A 14,727-nucleotide genomic window follows, 5' to 3' on the forward strand; every position below is an offset into this window, starting at 1 on the left:
TGTTGCAGTTTGGCTGGGGCCGGGTTTGAACCTGCCACCCTCGGTATATGGGGCCAGCGCCCTGCTCACTGAGCCACAGGTGCCGCCCACAAACTTTAAATATCTTTCCTTAGACCCTGGTAACCATTAGTCTTGAGCAGGAAGATAAAGAAAGGGATGGTTAACGTTTGCAAAAAATATAGGTAGACAGAACAAGCAATATTTGAGAACACCACAAAGTAACTACAATCAACAATAAGTTATATTGTACTTTAAAATAACTAAAAGAGTGAAATTAGACTGTTTCTAACACAAAGCAATGGTAGATGACTAAGGTGACAGATACCCCAGTCATCCTGATTTGATTAATTCATATTTCATGCCTGTATCACATCACAGCATCGCATGTACCTTATAAAGATATACAGCTATTATGTACCCATAATAAAGGGAAGGAAGTTCTTTTTATCAAAAAGAAAGTGGCATTGAAATATTGTCACAGTAAAATCCATAATTACAAATATGTGGAATTACTCTAAGTGCACTTCATTTCAAAAGTGGAAAAAGTTAATGTGATACACACCCAAACACACACACAAACCATGAAGTTCTACTCAGCCATGAGGGGGACTGAAATGGTGTCATTTCAGCAACTTGGATGAAACTGGAGACCATTATCTTAAGTGAAGTATCTCAGGAATGAACAAGCAAATACCATATGTTCTCACTAATAAGTGGGACCTAATAGATGGATAAACACAGCCACAGACTGATATAAAGGGTATGAGAAGCCAAACAGGGTGGAAAGTGGGAGTGTGGGTGTGGAATAAAAGCTTACTCATTGAGGAACAAACGCTACTTTTGGCAATGGGCACAGCATCAGCCTTGACGTATGTGTTATACAAGATACCAATGTAATAAAACACTTGTATTTCCATAACTACTATATTTAATAAAAATTATTATACAAATAACAATTAAAATGAAAACTGTAAAAATCATTTTTAGATTTTAGTGCAGGATCACTTGAGTCAGGATCACATCACTTGTGCTGCCAGAGTAATGGCAGCACCAAGAAGGATGTGATGATGATGGCGAAGTTGTTAAAACTCTCACTGGGATTGAGCAACTAAGGTAAAATAGAATGGACTGGTAGGACTGGAACTGTCGCTCAGCATTTTTTAGGTAGTGTGAAAGTATATATAGTGACCTTTGAATTGTGTGACTAATGCTTATCATTGTAGCATTGGATAAAACCAGTGGGAGCCTGAGGGAGATTACTTACCAATTTAAGAAGTGTGAAAATTAGAGACACACCTTAGAATCAGATAAAACACAGACACACGCACACACAAACATACACACACACCCCAACTCTTCTCTACTGTAGTTAGACAGCAGATAACATTAAGGATCTGGCCCAAGACTTAATTATAAGGGTATATGAGAACCACAGAAGTTTATATTCTCTACTCATAAATTTCCTGGGCCAAGCTCGGGTTTGGATTGGAAAGAGTGGGATCTTCTGATAAGGGATAGAGAAATAGGTAACAATGCATTGAATAATTTTGAAACCTTGTATTTTTCTATATCTGTTGAGCCTGCACATCTCTCTCTCTCATTTTTATTGATTGCCTTCCACGTTGGCAGATGATACAAAAAATTCATCCATGCAAGCAAGACAACATATAGTCTCCTAAAAACTGAGTCTACATTTCTACATTCCCACCTTTAAGTTTTAAATCCCTAACTACATCCAGAACATAACAAAACACATTTGTGGAAGTTCTCTACTTGCTAAAAGAAGAGAGGGAAACAGAAGTTTTGAAATATCTGTAGGACTGCCCACCATGCTATGGGAGAAGCAAAAAGATGGTGCCTGGTGGTTGAAGATACACGGTATGATTTTAATTTGAGACATGTTTTGTGATGATCAGTCTTAGAGAATGTACCATGTCCTAAGGAGTAGAATGTATGTTCAGTAGCCTGGGGGTAAGATGTCTGTGAGGTCCATTTGTTCTAGGGTTGGATTTAAGTCCAGTGTTTGTTAATTTACTTTTTTGTTTTGATGATTCATCCAGCTCTGACTTTGGGAAGTTGAAGGCCCTGGCAATTATGATGCTTCTAGTTCTTTTCTTGATTAACTATCCCTAGTAGAATTTATTTTATGTATCTGGGAGCTCCTATATTTGGTGTATTTATATTTAGGAATGTTATGTCTTCTTGTTGAATTGCTCCCTTTAGCATTATATAATGCCCATCTTTGTATTTCTTTACAATTGTTGATTTCGAGTCAATTTTAGCTGATATGAGAATGGTTACCTGTCAATGAGGATGAACTATGAAGTTGAATCAGAGAGCACTTATCAGTATGGAAATACTTGCCTGTGCCCCTCATTTTATACCCTGGCAACATCCTCATTAAAGTGTTGTGATAGTAATTTTAGTAGGCCACAGTGTCATCTATTTGATTAAACATTATTCTGGGTATGTCTTTGAGAGTGTTTCTGAATAAGACTAACACTTGAATTGATAAGTGGAGTAAAGTTGGATGCCGTCCCCAATATGGGCCTCATTCAATCTGTTGAAGACCTGAATAGAAAAAAGGTGGTGAAAAAAAGTTAATTTGTTCTCTTTCTCTCTGGTTACCTTTGAGCTGGAATGTTGGTCTTCTTTTGAACTGGGACTCAGAATGAGACTGGAAATCATGCCATTTCCTCTCCTGGTTCTTAAGCCTTTGAACTTGGACTGTGACTATATCATCAGCTCTTGGGTCTCCAGTTTGCTGAGGGTAGATCTTGAGTCTTCTCAGCCTCTTTAAACATGTAGGTGTTATAGTGTATATAATATAATATAATATAATATAATATAATATAATATAATATAATATAATGTACTTTAATTATATTACAGGAGGCATTCTATTGGTTCTGCTTCTTTGGAGAACACTGACTAATACAGATTCTGGTATCAAGAGCAACTCTAGAGAAGCAGAATTTTAAGGATGAGTTTTCTGAATGATATGCTGTTTCTGGAATCACCTCTTTAATCTGATTAGATTCAAATATCCTAATGGCTCTGTTTCCAGTTGTTAAGAGTTATTGATTGTCCATGATATAACTGGGTGAAAGAGATATTTAAAACATCTATTTTGGATATGCTTTATCAGCAACTTATAAGATGTGAAGTCCTGGGTGACTGTGTACATTATACTTTTAAAAATTTTTCGACAATTTAACAACTAGAATGAGATCTGATGTCTTTTTCTAATTTTGATGGACAAAGGGAACAACTGAAGAACCACACCTCTTCCTGTGACTTCTCTGAAAGACAAAGATGAAAGGAAGTGTTCCCAATATGAAGAAGGGGAGTTAAAGGTTAAAAGTGGATTTTTGACTATGAAGAGTCAGCACCCCTAACCCTTATGTTGTTCAGGGGTCACTTTATATATATCCTATCAGTTATGTTTCCATGGAAAACATTGCTAAATTAAGTGTTAATATATTGCTAGGATATCTTTTGAGCAGGCTGGAAAATTCATGGTCCAAATGAAAAAGAGAGAGGAGGAAAGAATGAGGAAGCACAGAAGGAAGGAGTGGAGGAATAAAGATGGCACATGGCAGAAAAAGTAGAAATTCCAGGACTGTATATCAGAGAACATAGGAAGAGATCAAAAGGTTTAGAGCATTGGTTATATTAGTGTTAATACATTTCTTAAGACTGAAAACCACCACTGTAAAATTTTCCATGGAAGGGCATAGAGGACTCTCTATGTAGCAAAGAGATAAGAAATTACAGAGGGGGCCACCAGGTGCAATGAGAATCTCAGTGGCAACTACCTTGTGTAGGCGAGGTTTGATGACCAGAGCTACTATTACATAATTGGGCTTTCTTTTAGTAACAGGGATAATAGGATCCTGAAATAATAGAGGTCAAAACATGGTGCTCAATTATCAAAAACTGTGAGGGAACAATTATCATAATGAGTTTCAAGTTCACAGTAGCCACCAGAGGGGCAGGACTTGCAGAGAATTATGGAGCTGGTTGAGAGAAATGATCAAGTTAGGCAAAGCAAAGTTTGGCAACCAGGAGGGCTATTGTTTTATTTATAAAATAGAAAGAAGTCAAGTCTGACTGATAATTCAGCACATTATTAAAATTATTATCACATGCCTATTTTCTGAAGCTTAGTCACTTTCTGCACCTGTAAGGCTTTGACTGAAAAAGGGAGCTGATTTACACCAAAAAGCCTACTGATGGTTAGGCAGGTCCAATTTTTCAAATGCTGTTTATTCTAGTAACTATACCTGGCTGAACTGGATTACTTATCTAAGGATTTCTGTAGACAGGGTTGAGTTGACATTGATACCAAGGGGCCTCGACTATCATCTTGCCCTCCACCTCCAGGCAGGGTGGGAACACATATGCGATATGGAGGCCAAGAGCCTTGGCACCATTCACAGACCCACACAGAGACCATTTCTCCGGTCTGATAATGTAAAATTAGAATGTACATATTTCTTAATTTGCAAAAATCTCGTATTATCCTTGGCAGATGGAATAAAAGCTGTGGTGGTGAAGAAAGCCACGTTGAAGCTTCTGATTTTGATCTCCATCCTAGCCAAGATAGGAAATTAAGTAAGATATCATACGCCGGGGCTGTGGCAGAGAACAGTGCCATCCTTGAGTGTCATGGGCATGGTTGATCCATCATAACCCCATGTATTTCAGCGGTTCATAACTAATAAAATCTAGAGGAATCCTGCCATATAAAGTTTATGTCACACAATCAGTCTAGAAGTATCCTCTATTGGAGCTTTCCTTGATTGATGTAGCACATGTGATGAGCAGATTATTAATAGTTTCAGTACCTGGTACTCAACCATTGATCTTTAATTTGCATTTCTCTACCTGTTAGGAAGAAATACCAGAAACATTTCACATTTATTTAGGACTATGTTAGCCAGAGTCCTATGAAATGACAGATATCTCACAGTAATTTGAACAGAAAATTTTACTATACACTATTGTGTAATAGTTTTAGTATAGTTTATTATATATTATAGTTTTACTATAAACTATTAGATTATATGAAAATTTTATTACATAAACTATAATATTAGCTTCCTAATGCTTCGGTGATGTGCTCCCACAAACTTATTGTCATAAACAATAGAAATTTATTCTCTTAAATATCCAGAGGCCAGAAGCCTGGAGTCAGTCTCATTGTGTTAAAGCCAGCGGGAGCTCAAGAGGGCCGCTGCTTCCTCGCCTCTTTCAGCTTCTGGTGGCTGTAACATTCTTTGACTTGTGCGTACATCACTACAACCTCTGCTTCCCTGGTCACATTGTCTTCTACAGTCAGAACTCCTTCTGTCTCTTCTAAGAAACTTTGATGACGTTTAGGACCCATCTGGATACATCAAGATATTCTCTCCATCTCAAAATTAATAACTTCACCACACCTGCTAAATCCCTTTTGACAGAAAAGGTAACGTATCTGCAGGTTCCAGGTATTGGATGGGGCTATTTGGTGGGGGGCATCATGCATCCTGTCATAGCAGAAGATTGGAGGAGTAATGAGGAATTGGCTGGTAAGAGGAAAAGAAAAAGTGTAATGAATACAAGAGCAGCAGACACGGGCAGCAGCTACGTCCCTTAGGGCTGAGACAAAGCCTACAAAACAGACCCCAGGACTCAAGGACAGATCTAATTGCAAAGGGTGCAGCCATAGCTCAGTGAATAGCAAAGACATTTCTATCTAGCCTACAAGCTGGGCTGGTGGGACTCTTCAGAGGATTTCCCATTGTACTGTTCAGAGTAACTTGTCACAGTCAGGGGCCCTCACGGTGGCATTTTGCTACACAGTTACCTAAAAAAAGCCCCCAAAGAATCCTCTCACAGAAAGGTGCCTTGCCAGCAGCGATCTGCTCTGCCGTCCCCCAGGTGGGGTGTACAAAGAGATGTCACTCACGCCATGCCTGCCACAATGCTGTCTTCCTGAGAGCCTTGCAAATTACCTTTTGAAGATGCCACATTTTCCTGGCAGCAGGGAGCTGGGAAAAAATGTACTTATTTCCTGATGAAAGGAGCACAACCAAAAAGGGAGAGAAATCCCATTCTATATCATGTCCCTATTGAGGAAATGTCAAAGCAATCAATGAAAGGTGGGCTTCCAGATTACCATCAATAAATTGATAAATGACAAGACCCTCTCATTTGGAAGCTACTCAGCTTAGGTATGTACTTTTTAACATACTTTTGGGAATGAATAAAATAACTTTGTATTTCCACGTAAGGAAATACAGCTATCCTTGTTACCAGTGCAGTTTGCCCTCTCTCTCCGGGTGGAGGACATTCACTGTCCCAGCATCATTGAGGGCATTGCAGTATCTATTAATCATGCCTCAAATTCATTGCATTCCCACTCAATGTTCTGCTAACTATAGATCAAGCGTCCAATAATATGTATATTTTTAAAAGTTGCAACTACAATGAAATATTTAATCTAGGCAAACACAAAAAGCATGAAAAGCAAAAAGAACATATAAATGATTACAGACCGTGCTTCTGAAATTGGTCATAGACTGGAACTGACATCCGTGGCTTCCGCCTCCTTCCACCCTTTTGATGTATCTTTTCCCTCAGCCAGAACCTCAAATGGCAAATCTTTTAGTTAATATAGTGACCTAAACCCACTGAGCCTTCAGCTTTCCTTTTTTATTATTTTTTTAATTTTTTACTGTAGCTTGGCATGAACTCTTGGTCATGTTAGTACTGAGAGACCCCTCATAGGTCCCCCGTTTTCAGAAATAGATGTCCTTGCTCTCATTCTGTAAAAATACTCCATTTCCGTTTGGTAATTAGGATCAACATCTTTTTCAGCCTGTTGGTTCAGTAGCAGAAGAGGCACAACATTCATAGTTCTACTCTTATCTTCCAATTCCATGTAACTGATGTTGTACCCCTGTTTAAGGAATTACTAGGGTTAAAGCATTATTAGGTATTTAGAACTCCAAACTATCAGAGTCCAGTTTTGATAGTGTTGGAAGTAAAAATTCCTTCAGTGAGTTATTAAGTTTATTTATGTATATTTTTATTTATTATGCTTTTTCTTTTTAGACAGAGTCTCGCTCTGTTGCCCTAGGTAGAGTGCTGTGCCATCACAGCTCACAGCAACCTCAAACTCCTGTGTGCAAGTGATCCTTTTGGCTCAGTCTCCTGAGTAGCTGGGACTGCAGGTGCCTGCCACCATGCTCAGCTAGTTTTTCTATTTCTAGTAGAGACCAATTTCTTATTCTTACTCAGGCTGGTCTCAAACGCCTGAGCTCAGGCAGTCCACCCATCTTGGCCTCCCAGAGTGCTAGGAATACTGTTGTGAGCCGCCATGCCTGGCCTGGGTTATTAAGTTTAATTGTGAGAAGACTCACTTCACCCACACCTCCCGATTCCTGGACTCATGTGTTCTGACTGTATTACTTATAATATTCTCTGATTCAAAACGTAGATTCCATAGTGTGATTAGTGAAACAAATCCTCGTTCTTTAAGGGTGTTTTTTTCCTGAAATATCAACTGACACAATCTTCAATAAGTCTTTTAAATAACCCAGTGGCTGATGGCTTCATTCCTTCCATTATAAAATGAACTCCTTGGTCAGATGGTAATGATACGGCAGATATCATGATGGTGAATAATGTTGCACACACAATACAGGTAGAGAAGACAGATCTATATGTAGAATAAGTGTCAGTTCACGTGAAGAGAAACTTCAGTCCCGCCAATGATGGCCGACATTGTTTCATAAAATGTGCATGTTGCAGAAAGATAACCTATGTGATTATCATCATAACCTGAGTTGGATGGAGAAAACAAATAGGGATTGAGCAGAAACATGAAATTTTATGTATATCATGCTAGAAAAATGAGTTTGGGAAAAGCAGTCTAACTAGAGGGGACAGAATATGCTTAAATTACAGGCATGAGGCTCATTATGAGTTTGGAGAACTGTCGGATATGACTGTCACAGAGGGTCTGTTATAAAAATGGCAAGACACTGGGCAAAGGGCAGAGTCATATCATGAAGAGACCCATAGATAACAGCAATCCTTCTGATTTTATCCTGTTGGTCGATGGGAAGACACCAAGTAGTTAAAATGATTTTTTTAGGGCTGTGCCTGTGGCTCAGTCGGTAAGGCGCCAGTCCCATATACCAAGGGTGGTGGGTTCAAACCCGGCCCCGGCTGAACTGCAACCAAAAAAAAAAAAAAATGATTTTTTTATTTGAGAAAAAAAATTGACACATTTAGATGACCAGGTTTATGGACATGATATATGGCTTAAATCCGTCATTAGTCATAAAGAAAATTTCTGTATATTATTCTTTGGAAGTGTTTACTAGGTTTTGTGTCAGCCAAATATTTTAATAAGTTGGATTCACTTGAAGTAATTCTAAGCATTATTGGAACTCATAGCTAATCACCTCCAAGAATTATGTCACATTGCCAAAATAAACATCAGTTTATTAGTTAGCTCAATAAACAGGCACTGGATGTTTGGGTAACACTTAATAGTGTTCGAGATCCAGCCTGTTCTTTGATACCTATGATTTATTTCAACGTTTGCATAAACTTTTCTTATATTCACCAGATGCTCTCTCATTACTACCACAATCTCTGCCCTGCGACTCTGAAAAAGTCTTGTGATTAAATTGTGAAAGTTAAAAAATTGCTTACACTTAATTTTAGTGAAGTTTTACGACACTTAACATTAGCTCTAAAAATAATGTATAGCCTAGTAGATTGTAAAGTTGATTTATTTTAACTGACCAACTCAAATATAATTATTGCTCATAATATGAAGTTTTAAAATATGTGTGTACTTTGCGACACAGCTGCATAAGCTAATTATCACATGCATTACCTCAGACACTGAGCATTTTTATCTCCCTTTTCAGTGATTTTTAAAGAAGACAATACCTTCTTATTCATCATAGGCACCATATTTTACAGCAGGTCTCTTAAATTTATTTCTCCTATCTAAAACTTTATATCCTTTGACCAACATCTTCCTGATCACCAAGCCCAGCCCAACCCTCAGTGCCTGGTAACAAGTGTTCTGTCCTTTGCTTCTGAGAGTTCAACTGTTTTGTTTCCATATATGAGATCACAAGGGGCGTGTCTTTCTGTGCCTCAATTGTACATAACACTTGACAAAATGTCTTTCAAGTTCATCCATGTTTTCACAAATAACAGAATTTCCTTCTCTTTAAGGAAGAATAGTATTCTATTGTGTAATATACACCACATTTTCTTCATTCATTCACCCGTGATGGACACGTAAATTTATTTCAAATCTTTGGTGCTGTGAATAACACTGCAGTGAACGTGGGAGAGGAGGGGTTTTTTGGCAGACAGATTTCATTTTCTTTGGATACATATACCACGTTTTGGAGGAGACTTCATGCTGTTTTCTCGGTTGGCGCCACTCATTCGCATTCCCACCAATAGTATTTGTTTTTATCCCCATTTTCACTAACATTTGCTATGGTCTTTTTCAGAAAGCTATTCGAACAGATCTGAGGTGATATTGTGGTTTTCATTTGCATTTCCTTGATGGTAACTGCTGTTGAGAATTTTGTTTTTTATATTTGTTGGCCAATTTCTAGGTCTTTTGTGGGTGAAATGCCTATTTAGGTCCTCCGCCCATTTTGAAATTGGGTTATTTGATTTCCTGCTATTGAGTTGAATGAGATTCTTAGGCATTTTGAATGTTAAGCCCTTATCACATATATGGTTTGAGAATATTTTCTTCTGTTTTGTGGGTTTCCTCTTCAATCTGTTAATTATTTTCTTTGCAGTGAAGAAGCCTTTAAGTTTTATGTAATTCTATTTTCCTATTTTCATTTTGATTAGATGCAATATTTTTATGCAAGAATATTTTTGTCCATAATGATATCATTCATGAGCTACCCTAATGTTTTCTTCTAATACTTGCACCGTTTCAGATTTCACGTTTAGGTCTTTAATCCATTTTGAGTTGATCTTTAATTTTTAACTTCATTTTAATTGATACATAATAGATGTGCCTATTTTTAGGCACATCTCACAGAAATACACTCACAGAAATTGTAAGATCAAATCAGTGTAATAGGGACAACTATCACCTTAAATATTTATCTTTATGCTAGAAACATTAAAAGTATGCTCTTCTAGCTAGTTTGAATGTACGGAGTTGACTTTTTTATATAATATGAGATAAGGGTCTAGTTTAATTCTTCTGCATGTAGATTTCCAGTTTTCCTAAACCCATTGATGAAGAACTTGTTCTTCCCCATTGCAAGTTCTTGCTGCTTTTGTTGAAAATAAGATGATTGTAAACATGTGAATTTGTTTTGGGGTTCACATAGGTAATTACTAATGTATAAAGATTGTAAGGTTTTAGTGGCAGAATCTAGGTATTTTAATGCATCTAATATTTATGCACTTACATATTGATTGGAACAATTGATTGGGTAGGGACTAAGCCATGTGCTTAAAAATGATTACATATATTAGAAAAAGTAAAGGACATATCGATTCCTATGGATTACTCTATTCTTCTTAAATTACTCCTCTACATTAATACTGACACTTTTAATAGGTTATCACTTATTAAAATAATCAGAAATATATTAAATGTTATGAAAGAGATTGCATTATTCTTCCATATCATGTTATTCTATGAATGATAATTTATATATTACAGTTGAAATTAAAGGAAACATAATTATTAACTTTTATCATTTTGCTTTAGAGCTGAATTTTATATTTAAGACAGGAATACTTCTTTTGTTCATAAATGCTCACCCTAAATATTATAAAAGTATATTTTTCATTAACAAACAATTTGAAGTTGCATTAAAAATATGATTAAGCAAAAATCTCAGACTAGTACTTTTTATTTTGCATGAGTCAAGCTAAATGTTTCTCAATTTTATTAATATTTTAAATAAATAATCTTCAGTCTTATTGATGTTTTTCATTTGTTTTCTATCCTTCATTTATTTCTAGTCTATCATAGCTTCATTTCTTATAGTTTCAATGGAATTAGTTTGATATTCTTTTTCGTTTCTTAAAAATGAAGGTAAGGTGGCTCAGTGCCATAGCACAGTGGTTACAGGGTCACCACATACACTGAGGCTGGTGGGTTTGAACCCAGCCGGGGCCTGTTAAACAACAATGACAACTACAACAAAAAATAGCCAGGCATGGTGGCAGGCTCCTGTAGTCCCAGCTTATTGGGAGGCTGAGGCAAGAGAATCACTTAAGCCCAAGAGTCTGAGGTTTTTGTAAGCTGTGATGCCAAAGCACTCTACTGAGAGTGACATAGTGAGACTCTATCTTAAAAAAAAAAAAAAAAAAATGAAAGTAAGGCTATTGATTGATTTGAGGTAATTTTTCTTTTTTCATATTGGCATTTACAATCACACATTTCCCTATGAGCACTGCTTTGCTTTAATTGCATCTTATAGGATGTTTTTAATAATTTTTATTTCAAAATATTAGGGGATAAAAGTTTTCTTGTTACATGGACGAATTCTATAATTCTGGAATCAGAGCTTCTGGTAGGCCTCTCGCCAGAATAGTGTACGCCATGGTCTTTATTAGCTACTTCATTTTTGCTAAAATCTCTCAAATGATAATATTTTCATTCAGATTTAGACTTTGGGAAAAGGATAATAGAAAAAATTATGTAATCATATTATGCAGTATGGAATTTTTTAATAGAGTCAGGAAAAAAAATAGTTCTCCCCGTGATGATTTCTATAAATATCTGGGGAGATATATTTCTTGCATCTCAAGAAATTTAAGAAAAAATAAAATATTTAGCTGTAATAAGTCAGAGTATTATTTATGCAAGTTGACGCCCAAGAATTTATATGTCCATTGCTCCTGATGAAAAAAATCAGCATTTTCATAGCTGTTAAGTATATCTCAAAATGTACCTCTAGGTCCAGGTTTTAATTTCTTTCTTTTTTTTGGAGACAAAGTCTCACTTTTGTCACCCTTGGTCGAGTGGCATGGCATCATAGCTCACAGCAACCTCAAACTCTTGGGCTCAAGTGATTCTTTTGCCTCAGTCTTCCAAGTACCTGGGACTACAGGACCTGCCACAATGCCCAGCTAGTTTTAGATACCAGACCTTACTCTGGCTCAGGCTGGTCTTGAACCTGTGAGTTCAGGGCAATCCACCCACTTTGGCCTCCAACAGTGCTAGGATTACAGGCGTGAGCCATCTTTTCCTTCTTCTTCATTTATTTATTTATTTATTTGCAGGAGAATCAGGATGAGCTAAAAGCTAATAGAATTGAAAGCTAGCATCATGTAGATACAGAATAATTGTGCATTGCACAACCAGTTGTTTAGGATAAATCTAAAAGTTATATCATATTTTCACTCCAATTAAACCTAAGTTGCTTGTGTCATCTCTGATTTTTAATTTTACATACTCATGTTTATAAAATATAGGCTTATAATAAACAACTTATTTTCCAACATAGTATGAATTTTTAGTACATATTTCCAGAACTTTTCTTTAAACTTTTTAACTATTAAAAAACATTAAATGATTATGAGTGCTTCAGCCTGCTCCTCCCAACAAAGTGGTTCAGGTGAAGCAATCATGTACTTCTGACCTTTAAAACGTAATACTCCAGTGATCACCAAAAGGCCAGTCCGATGTTTTACTGTGTTGCTGCAGTTTCATATGTAATAATCAAAAGGTGACATTTATAAAACTGCTGGTGCACTCTAGTGACAACTGGATATCTGAGGTATTATACGAATTTATCTTTATCACAATAATGGATATGTAAGAGTGTTAGAGAATAACACAGACATCTTTTTAAGAGAAAAATGACATTTTATCATTTAATTAAATGTGTTAAGAACAAACATGCTTTCATAAAGTTATTATCTGCTATAAATATAAAAATTCATATGCATTTTGCTGAAAGTAATAATTTAAATGAAATCAGTAAGAAAAGTACATGTAAAATGTGTCAAAGTGAATTTAAAATATATTTTGATAATTTACAACTGTTAATGGTATTTTCCCTTTCCCCATACAGCATCAATAAATGTAATGGTTCCTTGGTGATAATTTTCCCCTAGGTAGCAAATGGAAGATCTGTATGTTATAAACAAAACAAAGAAATTTAGTAAGGTATTTTTCTTATTTTCATGAGCTTCATCTGGAAAAATATTTTAATATCTTTTCAGTATTTAAAAAAATTGATAAGATGTTAACCGAATATTACTTTAAAATACAATGAATCTTTTTATCTAAAAGATAGGATGTATGCATTGGTTTAACCTTTATGGGAATTTCTTCAAGGTTATGGAATTCTACACTGAATTTAGCTGTGAGAAATACAACTTTAATGTAAAATTACAATTTTTTATGTTTAATTCTTGGGTCACTTATAATTAATAGGAATCATATTTTCAATTTGAAGATTCTTCATGAATTCAACTAGATATGTAATGTTTAGATTAACAATTAAATTTGTAATTTTAAATTAAGTGCACTTTCAGAAAATTCAAAAAAAATACATTTAATTAAACTTAGAAAATAGTAAAATTTACTGATGATGCCATAGAAAATGTCTATGAAAATTTAGGTTTTCTTCACTCTTTGTACAACAAATTCACCAATGAAAAGTTTAAATAAACAGCCTAATAAATGCTCTTTTAAATAAATATAGGCCCAGCATCAACACCTCAGAGCTGACATGTGTGAGTTTTCCACATGTACACACACAAAGCACTCCCCCTAAATACTTGAAGATATATTATTTTACTCATAGAATGTGTCTTGCTGAAATGTTTCTCCTTTGCTCCATAAACGATGAAGAGCTCTGGTCTACTGTGTTCTTTCCTGAATTAAGTAAACTTCTGGAAGAAAACTGGATTAAAGGGGTGCATAATACTAAAATGAGCTCAAAATTCACTGAGGCATCTTTTTGACAGTTTAAGTGTCAGTACTATTCTGTGAGTACCTGTTGCAGAAGTGGGAAACCTGTGGCCTTCCAGATTCTTAAGTGCAGCCTTTTAAATGAATCCAAATTTTACAGAACAAATCCTTTCATTTTTCTGAATACATATTTGTTATTCTTTGATATTTTAATCTTATTTAAAAAATGAAAATATTTAAAATACCAAAAAATACAATAAATTTCAACAAAATAATCCTCCCAGGTTGACCGGCCCAATGAGAACATTGGTAATCCATAAGGGCTAAACTGATGGCTGCTATGCTCATGAGGTAGGTTTTAATTTCTCACCACTACCACAGGTGGCTGGTTGGTGAGAGTTTGTGGGGGCTGAGGACACCGGTTTTTTATCAACTTTTGACAATGGTGTTCGATGTTTCTTTTTGAAGTGGAATTTGTGAATAGATGCACAGTTCAATAATACTGTTTAATTCTGTCTGTTTAATAGCTCGTTATATCAAAGAAGACCAAGAGAATGCAAAGAAATCAAATTTTGTACTTTTGTAGGATTAGGAATGACAATGTTATCATGTTTCTGCTAAAGATAAGAAGATTTGCTTAATTTGTAATAATGGAGTCTCAACATTAAAGATATTCAATGCTCATCAACATTAGAACACTCATAAGGGCCACAGATATTTTAAATTAGGAGACGAATGTAAAATTGTATTGTAGAAATTAAAAGGTCAAAAGCAAAAGCAAAGATTATTCTTTC

The sequence above is a fragment of the Nycticebus coucang genome, chromosome 6, assembly GCF_027406575.1.
Source record: "Nycticebus coucang isolate mNycCou1 chromosome 6, mNycCou1.pri, whole genome shotgun sequence".
NCBI classification, from domain to species: Eukaryota; Metazoa; Chordata; class Mammalia; order Primates; family Lorisidae; genus Nycticebus; species Nycticebus coucang.